The following is a 17445-nucleotide window of genomic DNA, read 5'->3' on the forward strand; positions in this document are numbered from 1 at the left end:
AGAGAACTGTTTATTTCAGACCTGTGACACAAAAGCCACGACGAAGGCGGCGGCGACGGCAGCATGTGGGCTTATCTCCTCACATCCCTTGAAATGCAGCGCAGCCCCTAAAGAGCTCCCCGGCGCTCCACATGCCACTTTCAATTAGTTCCACAAAGAGAGTCTTCTACTACCAAAAAGGAAGATGGGAGCTCATTACTGAATTCCAGCTTTGAAATATAGATCAGGAGGCTATGTCTGACTGCTGGGGCCCTGGATGTGCCACTTGCCAACCATCGTGCCACACCAGTCCAGAGCAGATGAGCGCAGAGTGCCGTCTCATGGATTAGCCACTCCTCAGGTTTAACAGCCCCTGCAGCTTACCCTCTATCTCACCATTAGCTCTCTGCCTACCCCTCTTTCTCTCATTTCCTTTCTCTCTGCTCCCACTTTCTATCTATCTCGCTTTCTCTCTCTCTCTCCACTAAACTGGCCCCCTGAAGCCACAGCTCTTTGCACTAAAACCCACAAATGGGAAAATGCCAGTACCAATAATCTGATGAGAGCATAAGAGAGAAGCAGCGGAGGAAATGTGGATATCATATCGCACAGTGGTACTATTATAGTAAGCGCAGATGCAGAGGCAGGTTGATAAGGCAATGCAAATTCATTCAGGTATTCTAATAAAACTAAAGCTTAACAAAGCTGCGAAAAAAAAGAAAGAGGCTTTTATGGAAATGAGCTGTTCTGCGGAAGTTCATTAAGGTTACGCTTAACGCGTAACAACCCCATAAATTCAAAAGAACTCAGTGATAACAAATATGTTGTGACTGCTGATAAAGAAACCCATGCCAGTTGTGGACACACAGTAACAATACTGTCATAAAACATGGCAGCTTGCATTCAGCCTGAGATTAAACAGTCAGGGATGGGGTGGGGGGGATCTATTTCTTATCTGGCCAGAGCAGAAAACACAATAGGCTGCCATGATGCAGCAATCCTAGTTAATGGTTTCCCCTCAGGACCAAAAAACAGCACGTTCACCATCATCTAGCTGTTTACTTTGTGACTGATAATCTCATTAACTACACATAGGCTCCATAGTGCTGCTGCTTCTGCTGCTGCTGCTGCTGCTGCTGCTGCTGCTGCTGCTGCTGCTGCTGCTGCTGCTGCTGCGCCACATCCCAACAAAAAGTAATAAAAAAATGCATTTGCGTGTGGCCACACAGTGTGCACACGTAACTGGTGTGTGACATCTTCATCCATGTTCATACTTTCAATTAACGACATCCATTAGCGCCGTCCTCAGCAGAATGCCACCAGCTAGGCTACAAGCAGACAGGTAATTAGAAGCTATTGGCTGCGACTGGAGGATGACCATCGGGGATCAGAAACATGTGACCTGCCGACACTGTTCGTCTTGGAAAACAAAATGAAATGATTTTGTTGTGTTGGCCCTGGCCTCCATGCAGTTAGCGAGTTTCCTCCTGTGTCAATCAGCCGCAACATGAAGATGTATCAGACAAGCGAGGGGGCACCGGGGGTTTCAGTTGCTAGGTCACTGATGGAGATTTTGGTACAGCGAGAAGGGGGGGGACAAGGGGAAAGGAGGTAGGAAGGGAGGAGTGGGTGGCTCTAATGGCAAGTGTGCGAAGAAGAGGGGGTACAGGGTCTCGATACTCTCTCTCTGATTCGCTCTCTATGCAAATCACAACAATCACAGGAAATGCCTGGGCCTTAGCTGCGGCTAATTGCCACGGCAATAACAAAGAAGGGGCTTCCTTTGAGCGCGGAGGCAAATTAAACATTAGTTTAGAGTTTTCTTGGAGACCGAGGGATGTTATAATTACCCAGAAACCAACACATCAGCACTTTGCACGCCACGCGTCCCACTCCCCGAGCCCTGGCAGAGGAAAACAAATGTATCTCATATTGTGGGAGAGAGGCGTTCGGGGTGGAAAAAGGAGTACCAGGAGGGAGATGGAGAAGGGCAGGTGAGGAGGGAAGGAGAGGAGGAGAGGGGGGGGGGGGGTATAGGAGAGAAGATAGTGAAGGGCATGGAGAGGGATGAGAGCAGAAAGCAGAGAATGGGGGAGGACAGAGATGGAGAGAGACGCTGGGGGATAATGAGGGGAAAGGAGGTGGAGAATGATAGCCCATCTCTCCAAACCACTCCACGCTGGTGGTGAGGCATCTAAATGCACACCCACTATTAGCATATTGACCCCACCCCTCTCCTCTGCCCCTTTTTTTTCTCTCCCTCATTATTATCAGGCTTTCTACAGTACATGGGACGCCGGAAACACACAAACCGAGCTCATCCCCCCCCCATCACATGGTAGTTTAAATGTCACCACGGCGATGAAATGCTGGAAACAAGGAAACAAATGGTGCATCTGTGACGTGCGGATGTTGTGTATATGTGCACCACGCGTTCGGGCCCAGCTAAGGGGTTAAGTCTGCGAGCACTTCATTAATGTGGGTCGGTGCAGCGGAGCATGTTGCAGGCAAAACAAACAAGGCTGGATCTCGCCGAGATATGCAACCATGGAAACTTCAGGAGGAGACGTCCTTGGATCTCCTCCCCTCCAGGGGGAAGGGAGGCAGAGTCCCTGGCCCAGGCAGGGGAGAGGGAGGAGAGAGGGGGGAGAGGGGAGAGGGGGGGGGGGGGGGGGGGCGACATTGGGCCTTGAGCAACGTGATGTGTCCTGGATGGCTGGTTCTATGTTTGATCTATGTCTGAGGGCAGCGGGCGAAGCCTGACACATTCACCCAGTCTGTCTAACCTAAATGTTCATTCAAAGAGCCTGAATCTCCCCGCAGCCAGTCCCTGCCCTCCATCCCCGTCCCTGCCCTCCATCCCGTCTGTATAGCTCTGTCTCTCTGTCTGTCTGCTTCTTTAGCAGTCTGTTACTTTCCCTCTCTGTCTGTCTGTCTGCCCCCCCCCCCCCCCCCCTCTCTATCTGGATTTAGTGTCTGTCCAGTGTCTATACGTCTGTTTGTAGGTCAGGTCTGCTTGCCAGCCAGAGAGAGGGTCACCGTATGGATGCATGAAGTCACACGAGCCACTGACCACGTCCTGGAAATCTAATCATCCAGCACAGTTGGATGTTTGTTTGTGCTTGTACACACAGATGTGCATACAGGAGTGCAAACAGCCATCCATGTACACAAACAAAAGGAGTCCCCACCCAGCTTTGATAGGAGCATTATTTTTTTATTTTTTTTTATTTTTTTCAGAGAACCTAGCCCTGAATGGCTGTTGTGTGCTCTTGTTAGTATTTGTGCTCCAAAAGCACAGGCTGTGTGATGTATTAGTCACACAAGGCTAACCCCTTTCTGACTCCATACACCCATTTGCACAAACACACACATACTCCCATACACACACATGCATACACATGCAAATCCCTCTACGTCAGCGAGCCAAACTCATAAAACACTCACTCTCTAATTGGCATGTAGTAATTTTGCTAGCTCCTATAATAAAAGAAACTTTTTCTCTCTCTCTCTCTCTCTACCCCAATTACTTCTCCATGTTTATGTAATGGGGCTTGTTATTTTCTGACTTTTAATGTCCTCCCCCACCCCTATACCCCCACCCCCCCTTCATATAACTGTAAGCTATGTGAATAACAGACTTAATAGACCACAGGTCCTCAAGGATTTGTTACTTTTAAGGGAAATCAGGGCTGCAGTGATACAGTGTTTGCAAGCGATCCAGAGCGGTGACATCAGTTAATTACATAAATCGGAGTGGGATGAGAGCAGGCATAGGAGAGAGAGAGATTATGACACAAGGGTGGACTGAGCGGCTGGAGGGACACAGCCCCATGTTTCATGACACCAGCATTCAGGGAAAGAAGGAATTACATCACTGTGTTAGGGTTATGTAAAACACTAGACCTGCTGTGAGACTCCAACCCCCTCTGAGAAAAACACTTAGGGAAGGAAGCAACTCCTTATGGGAGAGAGACGCACAAGAAAAAAAGAGACAGAGTTGACCCATCTAGCATAACCAGAACCAGGTCAGTGGCTATATTTCTACATGGAAAAAAAAGAAGAAAACTCCCAAAAAAAGAAAGGAAGAAAGAAAAAAGTCCAGCAGTATCCCACTGACAGCCGGGCTAAAGATAATATGCTCTGTGTGGTCAAATGGAGAGACCTGCTAGCGAGGAGCCGGCACTAGAGGGGGTGTGAGATCTCCACCTCCTCATCAGTATACGCCTAAAGACTAAAGACCATCCCATAGATGCTTAGAAGCCCAGAGGGGAGATCAAAGCCTGAGTGATCCAGTGGCTGTTATATCACCCCGGCCTGCTCTCCCACCGCCGGGGCCCTCCTGTTACGTCGGCGCATGCAGGCAACAGGAAAGAGAGGAAACAGAAAAATAAAAAATAAATAAAACACACTGACCCGTCTGCATGGGCCCCGTCGTCTTTGAATGCAACCTTGCAGGATCTTTAAGCGGAGGAGTTTTAATTTCCCTCTTCTGCAGCTACATTTACATCCCACTTTGCATTCCATTAATTTCCATTTGACCGCACTTGCATGTTTCTGCTGGCGACATGAATAATCATGAGCTGCAGATGCACTCACAAAAAAAAGAAAAAGAAAAAGAAAAGACACACAGCCTCAAGAACATGAACGAGTTGAGTCGTCTTTTTTTTCTTCTTCTTCCTCTTCTTCTTCTTTTCTTTAACAGTCATTGTTCACACTTGAGGCAAATCATTTTAGCCGGCGTTGCGGCAGATCCAATTTGGTATTTGTATTTCAATTCAACATTTATTTCACAAGAGATAAATGAAAATAGCAGCCGTCTGCTTCCTGCTGTCGCCACTCCATTGTTCACCTTGTTATAAACTCTGATTTAAAGTCGGTGCTTCCTCCCTCACTCCCCTCCCCTCCCGACTCTCCCCTCCCGTCTCCGTGTGCTACGGGGAGACGGAGCGAGGAGACAGGCAGGATTGGGGCATGTTTTCTTCTCTCAGTGGAAAGGCATCTCAACAGGCCCCTGCTATTGACCACATCCACCAGGGGAGGGAGTGGGTCAATGTAACAGAGAGCAGGGGACCATTTTGGACCACTTAACTATAATCAGTAAATGCACCCCGGTCGCAATTAGCGCAGGGCCACCCTGAGAGTGTTCGTTTTGCTCACAGCTCTGTCTGCATTTTATTCTGCTCCACAGGAACCTTGTAATGCAAATAGCTCTCCTCACACCCAGTTTAACAACGGGAAAGGAGGCGGAGGGAGGTGCGCTGTACTGGAGCACGCTGCTGTCCTTACTTGTGCTTTCTAGCTTTCCTGTGTTGCATCTATAAATCCTTAAATATTCTCATAGTGGACATCCCATACTAATCCAACTTGCTGCGTAAAATAAACCTTAACAAAACTGTCCCCATGCAGCGAGCCGAGGGTCATCGTCTGTTGTGCATATAGGCTCAACATTTTGTGACCAGGGTCGTCCTTGCTTCGGTCTGTCTGCAGCATATTGGGAAATAAAATAAAACAGGGGCTGTTGTTATGAATTTTTAGGCTACCCCTGGATGCCGGCTTGGTGCAATTAGCCCCCACGACAAAATGGCTTCTTTTCATACAGAGAGAAGGGCTTATTTTAGGCTGAAAACAAAGAGGAGACAGAAATGTGACAGGTAGCTGGTTCCTATCACACTGAGCCTCCCCGATGCACCGACACACTCCTCAACTCATTTATGATTCAGTGCACTTAGTCATCCATTCTGCTCCCCTTTTCCCCCTGCTCCCGCAAAAAAGAAAAAGGCAAACAAAAACTGACAGACACGCCGACCGACCGACCGACAGACAAACAAACAAACGAACAGACGAACAGAGTGCCTTTTTAACGGATGCTGGCATTTCTGTAGAACAGGTGCTGCAGCTGTGATTGATTCGAGCTGCGACGTGCACAAAGCGAAGACTCGGAGCGCAAAAGAACGACGTGCGCACGAGTTCAAGGAGTCTGTTAAAGTCTCTGCTCCTGCGATAACAATTACCTTTGACTGAGCAGGTGAGTTAACTCACATCAGCGGCAGCACGGGCGCTCGTAGGGTACAGAGTACAGACATTTGACTGTAGGACACCTGTTAGAGCATCTGAAACTGATATAACATCCTGTACACCAAATATATACAGTTTTAGTGAGATATTACTGTTTCTGTCATTGCATCTCACAGCCTGTAAATGTATGTCGAAGTGCAGCACATGCATGTTGAGACTCTCTGCCCTCGTGGTGGCCAGCTGTGAGAGAGGCTTTGTGATCCTACAGTACACGGCTTCTGGATGTGATGATTGAAATGCCAGGCAGCTTTGCGTGAGGGACAAGAGGTCAGGATAAAGGAAATGGAGAGAGGAAGGGAAGGGAAGGGAAGGGAGGGATGGAAGGGAGAGAGAGGACATCTGAGAAAGGGAGGGAGGTTAAGGGAGGATGACGACGGATGGAAAGATGTAGAGAAAAAAATATTTAAAAAAAGGACGCAAAGAGGGGAAAAAATGGGGGACAAGGGGCAGGGAGCACTAATGAACGCTCCCTGCTGTTTTCTCAGCTGTTCTTCTCCGTGCCCTCAGGAGCGCTGGATACAAGGCCAGAAACCCCGGGTATGCTAAATGGGCCGTCTCCCTGTCACACACACACACACACACACACTCAGAAGGAAGAGCGAATGAACACACCTAAAAACTCCATCTTTGTGTCTGACTTGAAGCCTCGTTGTCACCATGGTGACACTGTGAATAATAGGCTGGGTTTGGGAGTTTGGGCCTTTGGGGGAGAAAGTAGTGAGGGGGGGGGGTATGAGTGTTATGTCAAGAGCTTGGCACACATATTGACCCAAGATGGAAGTAGAGAAGGGGGCCTCTGGGGGCTTCTTCTCTTCTCTTCTCCACCTCCTCATCCTTTAATTTTTACATTTAAAACCTGCTTGAAAACCAGAAAGATGGGAGCGTGCATGTAAACGGCAGCGCTAACAGCAAAGGCACGCCACACAGAGTAAGAAATTAGAAAACCTGCCCCGGAGTTGTATGATGAGCAGCGAAACCTTCTCCTCCTGCGCGACGAGCTCGAGCTACTATAATATGACTCAAAGCCAATAATAATAACACTGTCATGGGTAAAATCTATAGCTTTTTTTTTTTCTTTTTTTCTTTTTGGTGCTTTAGACGGAGCACAAACGCACAATGTACACAGCTGGTAACAGGCTGCAGATGAAAGCCAATTTGGGTTTCTTTGTGTAACCGAGAGCTTCAGTTGGACCACAGGTCCCCGTGGAACAAAAGACAGAGAGACGAGAGAGAAAGAGGAAGGGATCGAGAGTGAGAGAGGGAATGAGATAGAGAGAGGGAGGCGAAGGCGAGAGTGAGAGAAGAGAAGAGAGAGGAGGAGGAGGAGGAGGAGGAGGAGGAAGGGGGGTGAGGTAGATGGAGGTGAGGAGGGGGTGGAGGTGGGGGTGTCCTCCTGGCCCACCTGGGCAAACAATAGCAGCGAGATGAGAGTGTGGCTCAAGGGCCCTCCCTGTCCCCAAAGTACACAGCTGTCGGCCGGTCGGTCGGTTGGGGCAGGCAGGCGGATCAAAACAGCCCCGCTCTAGTTCAGGTGTTGCACCTTCAGAAGCAAACGGAGCAATTTCAGGGGGGGGGGACAAGAGCCTTGGTTGCCATGGCGACGGACGCAACAGAGAAAGAGAGACTCCTTTTTATGCGAGCTAATGTTCTTCATTCATAATGACAACAACGCAAGACAAAAATAAAGGAATGAATACGGGACAGAAAAGTGTTTCGGAGTATTCTAGTGATATTACGTATGGGCTACCGGTATTGAAGTTTCTAATGGTATATTTGTGTGCTGTATTATTATTTTTCATTACATTGGATTAAATGTATTTCCTGTATTATTCTGTATTGAAAGCAGCTTGTGCAGAGCTGCTGGGTGTACAAATGGATTTGTGTAACATGTCTATAATGAGTGTGTTGAGCTGTCATATCTGTTTAAGTCATTAGTCTTCAATGGGGAACATAAAGAAAGTTTTGTGTGTCCACATATGTAAGGAGGATGTGTGTCTGAGGGCGGTGTGTATATGGAAATGCCATCATAAAAAGAGAGAGGGAGAGGGAGAGGGAGAGGTAGGGAGGGAAGGGAGGGGGGAGAGGGGGGGGGGGATACATGTAATTCCCTTTCCCTGGGTACAAGGACAACAACACTGTCTTTGTTTAAAGGGAAGCCATCTGTTTGATAATGTATACTGTAGATCCTGACTGTAATGAAACGTTGTGTGCCGTGGTCGTGCCGCTGCCTCCCCGACGTCCCCGCTGAGTTTAAAGGGGGTGATGGGAGCTAATGTCCAGTTCACACTGAGATGCTGTGTGTTACTGTACGTACATGAGGTGGTTGGTAGAATATGAACACTGGACAGGTTGTGTGTAGAGAGACACAACGTAACCACTGCATTTAGTACGTTAATCTGGTTCGTTCTGTTTTCTTTTCGTCTTTTTCATCTTTTTTTGTAGTATTTCTGCTTTTTATTCTTTGTGTTATCTACCTAACTCTATATATCTCACTGGATCATGTTTTTTTTTTTTTACCCTTGTTTCTTCTCTGGGCTGATATATATATATATAACGTCTTTATGCTCTTTGGTGCCGCTCTGCTTGCACACTCAATAACCAGCTGAACTCAACAGACAATCCGACGCTCCTTGCTCATAAAACACTGGGATTAGTCTTCAAAGCTTGGTGGGCAAGCGCGCAGGGAAAGTTCATTAGCTTGCAAATATGCTCTTCTTATGGGAAATTTAGCAATGCAGTTTGATTTTACCAATAAAATACAGCTGTTTCCCCTCCTCTTCCTCTGTGTGTGCAGTCTGTCTGCAACAACATGGGGTTTAACCGCACGAACAGACCGAAAACACCCTTGGATGCCGCCCCATTCCTAATGCTAACCCTTTTAATATTTAACCAGGATCCAATACAGGAGTAATTATTTTTCCAAACAAATTACGCCTCAGGCCGAAACCACCGCAATCTGATACACCATGGCGATACGTTCTCTGTCACAAGCCGCTATTAGTCATATTAAATTATTTATCAAGCTTGGGTGAATTAGGATTTGCTTCAGACTCCATTTTTTTAAGACTATACCGCACGGCTTTGACAGGATCTTGCATGGCCATTATATTAACAAAAAAAAAGCTATTTTGATGAAAACTCCTCTGAGCTCATCCCCAGAAGCCCCCCAGAGACGACCGTATGTGAGGACAAGGTCAGGGGAAGAATGAGGGTGCTGACGTACATTGTGTGTGTGTGGAAACTGTTTTTTTTTTTTCTCTCGTGGCATCTAAACAAGATTGCTATGCAAGACTTCAACTCAGATGACTCCTCAGTGCCAACAGATGGTCACATCCGATCCTCTGTGCTGATAAACATCATGTCATAAACTTCCCTTTACCCTTTTGTTGACCTATAAATTGCCCGAATGGTGCAACAAAAACTTCCTGTAAATCACGGCTGCGTTATGTATTGTCAAACCTCGTCTAGCAGCTTCATTTTATCCCATTGTCTTCTTTATTTAAATGAATTACCTTTATAAAACATTTCTTGATCCCATCTGAAACTGACTATAGCACAAATGTGAATGTGAGTGAGTGTGACGTTACTAATCGAAATGTAAAAGTCACATATAACCGCGTCGCTTTATGACTTTAAGGGCTGAAAATAGCCGGCGTGTTAAGAACAGAGCCTCATTTAATTCTGCCATCTGCAATGACAAATAGCAACATTTTTATAGAGCGACAACTGTCACCATGAATATGAGCTATGTTTAACTGCGACTGCAGAACATCTTCTGTCAAATGCGACGAAACACATTTGAAAAGGGGGAGGGAGGGAGGGAGGGAGTGGCAGGACATAAAGGCAGAGGGATAAATTTGTTAAAATGTGGTTTGAGGAAAAATCAAGTTATTGTCTCGAGTAAGAGATGATACTAAATGAAGAGAGAAGGGGGGGGGAAGAGAGAGAGAGAGGGGGGGTCATCAAAGCCTCTTTTTCTCTCTATATACAGGGGCCCCAGCTGGCTGGCTGAGCGGCGGAGAGCTCTGCCCACTTGCCTGCCGCAAATTAGCCAAACTATTTACCCTTGTATATGCACATTAGCAAATTCCTCCAATTGAGAAAACAAATGCATCTGTTTTGTTCTGTTGAAAACTTCATGGGAGCCTGCATGGGCCTCTGCACACCAGGCATCCTCTGTCACAGTGGCAGTTAGTCCCCAACACATGCGCATGCACACACACACACACACACACACACACACACACACACACACACACACACACACACACACACACACACACACACACACACACACACACACAGAGAGAGAGCCAGCATGGAGCCAATTGCAGGTCCCTGCCGGGCCTCCCCAATCCCCCCCAGTCCTCTCCCCAGCTGGACAGCTATAGCTTGGATCAGTCTCGCTCAGTGTTCATCCTGCCCTCTGTCTGTCTGTCTCTCTCTCTCTTTCTGTCTCTGATTGCGATTAACACTCTCTGTTTTTCTGTCTCCCTAACTGTCTTTCTCTCTCTGTCTCTGTCTCTGTCTGTGTGTTGCCCTCTCTGAATTTCATCAGCACTCCCATGACCTGCCTTAAATTAGGAAATCCATGGTCCCAAAATGAACATTTCTTTTTCTCTCTCACTCACTCCCTCCCTCCCTCCCTCCCTCCCTCTCTGTCTTTTTCGCAAGTCTCCGCTGCCCTTGCTGCATATTTTCCATCCTGGTGTTAGCTTTTAAATATTCATGTAAGTGGATGGAAGAGGTGAAGATGGGGGGGAGTCAAGGGAAGGGAAGGGAAGGTGAGGTGGGAGAGAAGAGAAAAGGGAAGGAGCGGCGAGGAGAGGAGAGGAGAGGAGAGGAGAGGAGAGGAGAGGAGAGGAGAGGAGAGGAGAGGAGAGGAGAGGAGAGGAGAGGAGAGGAGAGGCAGTGTGGTGGTTGGAGGGGAGCTTCCCCCCTTTTTTTTTTCTGGAGCTCCCCGCGGAGGGATGGCAGGCATACAGGAATGGTGGTGGAGGGGGTAAAAGAAGGTGTTGGGGGGGGGCAAACAGCAGGACGCCTCATGATTTATTTAGACCTGGGGGCACCTGTGCCAGTCAGCTGCATGATGGCAGCCGTCACCCCTGCCAACCCACTGGTGCTTGAATTCAGAAAAGAGAAAGACGAATCTGTGGCGCGCTGGATAATTAATATGTGACTGCTGCTGTGAGAAATTTCACCTGTGCAGTTAATGATTTTCAGACTTTAAGTGGGAAGAAAATCCCATTGTTCTGTGCATGCGCGGTCGTAACCCGTCAGTCAGTCAGTCGAAGCCGGCCCCCCACCCCCGTCTTAATAATGACCTTCCACTTTTATGATTTTTGCAGCTATATAGCCCGCGTCGTGGTGTTAGGCTACGCAGCGACTCCTCATACACCTGTAAGGCTGAACAAGTTCCTACTTGTGCGCTGCTAACATTTTTTTTAAACCACCTCAAAGGCTCAAAGGCTGAGGGAGGAAAGAAAAAAAAATCCAGTGTTTCAAATGAGCCAATCAATATAGAGCAAGAGAGAGAGACTGCAGCCTTCTTCGTGAGCATGAGTGGGCGGCTCGCTGCATTTTATCAAGGCGGCTTAATTTCCGTCAGCTTAATATCCTGGGAAATGTATGGAAATTGAACTGTGAGGGAGAACAAAGACGAGTAGCCGGGATCAAATGATGTGGTGCAACTCAGAAAGCTCCATCTTATATCGTATGGGGGGCCCTGGCAGGGGTAAACAAACATTTTTGTAGGTATATATATATCCATCAGCCAAAGGGCAAAGGTTACATTTTGTCCCTATAAGAGTTATTATTAAATAATCCTGGTTCATTATTTATCAAAATGACTGTTAACGACTGACTACTGCATATGTTCCGATGCACACGCTCGACTACCGGTAGTTAATTAGCTTAGCTGCTACATGTCTCCAGCTTGCCGGCTCCTCTGTGGAGACACATGGAAGTGCTGCCCAGAGGCAAATTATAAATGAGAAACAGGTTATTAGGATTCTGTCATGCATACTAAGATGTTATGGCTGTCATAAAAAATAAAAAAAAACACACACCGAGTGAATACAGGGAGCGGTAATTATCACTTTTGGGGTCTTTCTTTCTTTTCATGCCATCAGGTCTTGATACCATCCAGTGATTTCAGCATCTGCAACACCACCAGGATGGTCGTGTGTGGTCATACGGTGGAAATATAAAGCTTTATATATTAAAAAAACAAAAAATGAGCAGAAAGTCAGCCAAAAAAAAAAGAAGTAACAACATGCTAGAGCAGCCACCCAGTCAGGCTGAACCTAATGAAAGCTCATCTGCATTAGTAATAATCTGCCACTGCTTGGGGGGGAAAGAGAGCGCTGTTCCAGGTACTGGTGAGGAATGCAAAACAACGACCTCACACACACACACACACACCTCTGTCCTTTTACCTTCTCCCTCCCACATTCAGGACACTTTTTTGTGAATCGTCCAATAAACAACACCTGTGCTATTAACAGCGTCACAGCCACTGAGGTGGTGAGTCTTGCCTTTCCATCCTTTTCTAATTCATCTTTTCTTTCTTCTTCTTCTTCTTCTTCTTCTTCCCTCTGTAGCAACCTGATCCCTGTGTTTACCTACCTAACCTCTCTCTCTCTCTCTGTCTCTCTCTCCCTTGTCTGGCACATACACACATACGCTTTAACACACGCTTCACAGAACAGTAACTAATAGCAACCTCATTCATTAAAACACCCCTTGATGTTTCGCACGGAGGCAGGGTAAATGTGCTGGAACGCCTGCCCTGTCTGTCTGTCTGTGTGTCTGGCTTGGCTTGGCTGTTGCGACGCTAACAACAGATAGAGAGACAGATAGATAGCTACATAGACAGGTGGGGGGGTGGGGGGGCAGAAGCTCGTCTTACACACTCTTACTGCACCTCCAGACCCCGGCACCTCAGACTCAGACTGCACCACCACCACCACCACCCCTGATGACAGATCCCACTGTAGCATCAGCTGCTGCACCCATCTTCACTTGCCAACACGAATAAAGATATGTGCTCTAAAAGTAGAATAGAAGAACATAGAGGCGAAGTTTCCATCTAGATACATTAAAGGGATAGTTCAACATTTTGGCAGATTGGCCCATTGCCATAATCGCTATAGTCATACAATAGCAGTAGGTTTGATACCTTTAATTGTCAGTGCAAGCTATTTTTAGAATGGTGGAGCAGAGCCACGAGCTGCTCAGAGCTACGCTACGGAGGCTAATGGGATTTCTTGGATTCCTTCATCAAACTCATCAAATACACAATCCAACAACTCCAAAACGCTCTTGTGGACAAGTTGTGTGACCTGCACATTCACCACGATATGAGATAATAATGGAACGTTATGAGACAAGAGTCGTTTTAGAGGTAAACGCAGAGACTGCATTGCTGAAAAACTGCCCCCGACGGGAACGCGCATCAGCTGTTTTGCATGAATTTGCCTCAAAAACAACTCTGTCTGGTAACGTTCTGTTATTATCTCACAGCGTTGTGAATGTGCAGGTCACAACTTGTCCACGAAAGCGTTTTGGAGTTGTTGGATTGTGTATTTGATGAGTTTGATGAGGGAAACCAAAAAATCCCATTAGCCTCCGTAGCGTAGCAGCTCGCCGCTCGGCTCCACTGCTCTAAAAATAGCTTGCACCGACAAATAAAGGTAACAAACCTACAGCTATGACTATAGGGATTATGGAAATGGGACAATTTGCCAAAATGTTGAACTATCCCTTTAACATCCAGCACTGATAGCCCCTAATAACACACACACACACACATACACACTGGCCACCTCAGATTACCTGTGACATCAACAAGCTGATTCCTCCCTCTCAGACACTCTCGACTCATTTTTCCTTTCATCCATAATATCTGATGTGCGATTTCAAAAGCATTAACACGCCCAACCCGCACGCACACACGCACACACGTATGTTGATAATACACGATGCGCGAGTGTGAAGTCTGTCGTGTGTGTGATGTGTGTGTGCATGTTAAATAACAGGTAGGTATAGGAGCCGGCTGGCAGGTGCTGACATGTGTGTGCGGCGCAGCAGCAGCAGCAGCTTCAGGCTTCTGCAGATTGTTAATATTAAGATGTTTAATTACTAAGAGGAAATTGCTGTCTCTGTCGCTGCTCCTCTGTCCCGTGGCAGTTGAGCGAGCCACTGTTGACACCCAGAGTCAGAAAGCCCCCTTTTTCTCCATGAAGGTAAAAAGTCTTTATAAAACTGCTCCAAACAGCTGCTTTCAAAGCCGAGGTGGGCGGGTGAGGGGAGAAGAGTGAAGCATGTTAATTAACTATTTAAATATGGAGATAATGGAACGCACTTTCAGACAGTTTCTCCTGGAGGGCATTCTTCTTTTTTTTCCATTTTTACACGCAAAACACGCAAGAAAAGAGCTTAAGAGAAATAATTAATCCCTGCCCTATGTGTCAAAATCTTTGATTGGTGGATGATTGGATGCGTTTGGAAGTTTGTGTAAAAAAAGGAGTTCAACCATCCTGAGAGTCACCTTCACTGCGATACACTGAGGAGGAGTCTATATGTTTGCAAACTACTGGCCAATCCTTTTGTTTTCTTGTGTTTTCTTGCTTCTAGCTTCTTGCTGAATATATTTCTTTTTTTTGGTCAGGCTTTTAAATATTTATCTATGCTTTCTGCCTCTGCCCAAATACTATGTTTTGTTACAACAAAAAGCTGACAATATATACAACAATATTCCTGCACTTGTTGCCCTGTGATAAGTGTTAATAGCACGTTTGGTAGAATAACAAACCAAATACAGCACCATTCATCTCCATTGTGTTGAAGTGGTGACAGAAATCTCAGGCAGTGATGATGTATGATCATCAATTGTGTGGGTGAATTGAAATGTGAATGAAAAACAACAACTATCTAAATACAACTACACAATTTCTTTGTTATTTCTATTATAACTGACTCCAATGATGTGGGGTTGGGATTTGTAATTGGGAACTCAGACATATTACGCTCAGACACCAGATTTAGCCTTACAGTAGAGTGAGAGAGCAGACAACAAACCCCTATTCTTAAATAAGGAGGCCTTGGCTTTGGATACAGTCTAGCTGAGCAGACACGACAGTAGCAGTGTACATTTCTGCCTCCGTCTGCACGCTACACCTCCTTTTCACCACAAGGCCGGCCCCTGTCAGCACGCTCCGCCTCAGGAAAACTTTACATAAACTTAAATAATGTCTCGCTGCATTCACGGCCTTTACCCGATGAGATAAATAGGACGAATATGGCCAACTGGGACAAGACAATAATCCCTTTATCTGGCACAGGGTGAGCTTGACTAGCCGATTTACCTGTTGCATCATTAGCTATAGGCAATAGCAGCAGGGGCGGGAATGGGAGCAGGAAAGGAGGATAAAAGAAGTAGGACCGGGGACAGGTCACGAGTTGATGTAATCAGGACGTAAACACCAAAGAATAATTAAGAACAGGACAGAGAGACACTGTGGCAGACTACACAGAGAGAGCTGGAGGTAATAATACATTTAAATAATTGTCAGAGGAGACTGGATGTCTTGAAGTATACGGTCGCTCCGCCGAGAGTGTGTAAGTGCTGCAGACAGGACCTGTTTGACAGGGATAGATGAGCCTGGCTACGTGAGGCTGTGTTCGCTCAGCGATGAAGCGAACAGAATAGAAACTCTAAGCACCCTGAGAGCTGTTCTCGCAAATAGCACATCACTTGTTTACCTTGAATACTGCTGTTTTATTTGCATGAGTCAACCTTGTGGAAAATCCATAACTCATTTGCAAGGCTCTTATACAGCAGCACATGATGCGACGTCGACAGCATATCTATGATGTCCCAAAACGCAAACTAGCCGTTGTGTGTGTGTGTGTGTGTGCGCGACGACAGGTTATGAAATCCATCCTCCCACACACACACGCACACCCAACACCCAAAAAAGCAAAAAAAAAAAAAAAGTGATAACAGCTTAGTAGGTATACGCAGTCTGCAACAGGCCTGAAAAGACTTATTCTTCAGTCTCATCAATATGAAAAGGTTGTAAAGAAGAGAAAAGAAAAGAAAGAAGAAAGATAAACAAGTTGCTCTCAGGATTCTTCTGTGGCAGTAGCTCACTCTCGTGTAATTTCAGCCCATCAATCAAAAACAGCGGTTGTTGAGAAAAACTTAAGTGCACAGGACATAAATATTTTATTTAACAAGAATCAAAGAAGACGACAGAGCAGAGGGAGGAAGAGAAGTGGAGAGGGAGAGAGGAAGGAGGAGGGTGGGTGAAGGGTGTTTTTTTTTTTTTTTTTGCTATTGTGGGGGGATACGGCAGCGTATAACGCAGTCAGGAGCGAGAAAATCACACCTGTGTGTAATCTCTACCCTGTAAAAGGAAACTGCCCTTCTATCTCCTCATCTAGAAATCATCAAAGATGGTTTGATGTTGTCTTCTGAGCTTTTGAACTCACCATGAACTCCTTTCACCCACACAGCCAAAAAGTTTGTTTGCTGCCCGAACTGCGGGTGATGTTAAGAAGACACCCGTAGCGCCCGTCTTCTCCCATGAGTTCATTCTTTGAATCGAACTGTAAGACTTGCCTCATTCCTCCTCACAACAACAACAACAAATCTTGGTAAAGCACGCACACACATACACATAAATAAAATAAAAAAACAACACACACTCTTGCTGTCACGCTGCTGTACATCCACACACACACACACACATACACATACACACCACCACTCCCAATGCCTCAAACCAGGGTCACCAAGTCCCTGGTCGAGGGTTTTTTTGGTGGCTGGTTCTGTAATTTTCTGGTCAATGTCAGCCTTTCTTTCCCCTCCTCCGCTGCCAAGAGGAAATGAAGGGATGATCTCTCCGCTCTCCTCCACTCGTCACTGCCCGAGAAAACAAACAGGAACATTTTATGGCCTGCTTGTTGACCCACCGCCCAGGAGGAGCAACAACACCGATACAACAACAACAACAGCACCACAGCCCTGTTGATACGCACAGTCCAAAATCCCCGTCTTTATATAAATATATATATAAAGATGGAGCTGGTTGGAGGGAAGGAGTGTAGGTCTATACAGCGCAATTCAATAAACACTGCAGCTTAAATGAAATAATACACCTGTCATGTGTGATTAAGTGATAACATGAATCACATTACTGTTTGCTCTGATGACTCTCCTCTCCTCGCCGCGAGCCTCACCCGCCGCCACCTTCCAGTTGCTTGCTAACAAGAAACAATGTAGCCTTCAGTGTGAAAAAAATACATATATATATTTCACAAAGCTAATGATAAACTGTAAAGATAACAAAACCAAACTCTTCCATCAACAGGATCCACTAA

At 46.3% G+C, this 17445-nt stretch overlaps 1 protein-coding gene across 1 annotated transcript in view; it reads right to left on the reverse strand.

The window, feature by feature from the left end:
* hipk2 (homeodomain interacting protein kinase 2) overlaps positions 1-17445 on the reverse strand; it is a 75899-nt gene that overhangs the window by 36756 nt on the left and 21698 nt on the right. The window lies entirely within an intron of this gene.

Source organism: Trachurus trachurus (assembly GCF_905171665.1).
Source record: "Trachurus trachurus genome assembly, chromosome: 6".
NCBI lineage: Eukaryota > Metazoa > Chordata > Actinopteri > Carangiformes > Carangidae > Trachurus > Trachurus trachurus.